At 50.5% G+C, this 1,068-nt stretch overlaps 1 protein-coding gene across 1 annotated transcript in view; it reads left to right on the top strand.

The window, feature by feature from the left end:
* The first annotated feature begins 10 nt into the window (after window positions 1-10).
* NBN (nibrin) overlaps window positions 11-1,068 on the top strand; it is a 47,508-nt gene continuing 46,450 nt past the window's right edge. The window contains exon 1 of the mRNA XM_008586201.1: window positions 11-27. The gene's annotated coding sequence lies outside the window, so the exon portion shown is untranslated. The remainder of the gene's footprint in view (window positions 28-1,068) is intronic.

Here is a 1,068-nt window from a genome sequence, read left to right as displayed (position 1 = left end):
TGCCCCCCGCCGCGGGCCCCGCCCGAGGTAAGGACTGAAAGGAAAGGCGGGGGCCCGTTTTCCCGGGAGCAGCTGCCGCAGGGAAGATCTGGGAGCGATGCTTCCGGTCCGTCTTCGCCCCTCTCGCCGCCTTCCGGTGCCACCTCCGTTTCCGCCCCGGGAGGCTGCGGAAGCGGGATGCGAAGGCCGCGGATTTGGTACCTGGGAGCCTCGTGGTCTTCTCAGGCGGCGCGGTGACTTCGAACCAGGCTTCAGCCGGGGCTGTGGAGTAGGCGAAGGGCAGAGTAAGGGGCCGCTCGCCCGGTCTGCTGCCAGGTGCTTCGCGGCGGAGACCAGATCTGTCTAGGTGGCTGCCGAAGTGAGCCTTGGCGGGTACCTGCTGTGTCACCTAGTCTTTTAAATTTTAGGAAAACACCCACAGCGAGTTATCACAGGGCAGACCTCACGATGGCACCAGATGACTGTCTGGAGCATATTGTTTTTGTGAAGAAGCACGTGTTAACTTAGGCAATTGGCAACCAGGAGGACGCATACTTTCAGTTTTGTTTTAGGCTCTTCCTCCGTAACGTCATCAGAAAAACTGAAAAAGTAGTGTTGTGTTTTGCTTTTTTTTCCCCCCTGCATTTCCAGCAGTGGAAGGTGGTTTTCACATGTTAATTGGCTGCCTGGTTTGTGTGGTCATTATTAATTGATAGAAGGGTGATTAGGTTTACCCATGATTGGGGCTTGTCCTCAGGAAGTTTACATTATGATTGAAAAAAAGATCTATGTAGAGTTTAAATTGACTGGCAATGTAAAGGACAAAGAAGGGGGCCAAACTATATAAATACTGTAAAGACTCAAAGGTAAAGGCATCCCTGTGGCCTTGGAGCAATGCAAAGGTAGAACATAAATTTTGTGTTAGTGGGCAAGTAGGATTCAGTTCAAGAAACAATAGCCTGAAGCTGGCTTTCAGGGTTCCTCTAGGGTGTCTTTAAAGAGAAACTTTAGATAGATTGAATTTAGCAGAGTTTGAGAAAAGAACTACTCATTAATTGGGTAGTACCCTGAACCAGTAGTTTCAGAGAG

Source organism: Galeopterus variegatus, unplaced genomic scaffold, assembly GCF_000696425.1.
Source record: "Galeopterus variegatus unplaced genomic scaffold, G_variegatus-3.0.2 Scaffold3872, whole genome shotgun sequence".
Taxonomy (NCBI): Eukaryota; Metazoa; Chordata; class Mammalia; order Dermoptera; family Cynocephalidae; genus Galeopterus; species Galeopterus variegatus.
This window is presented reverse-complemented; position numbering and strand designations above follow the sequence as displayed.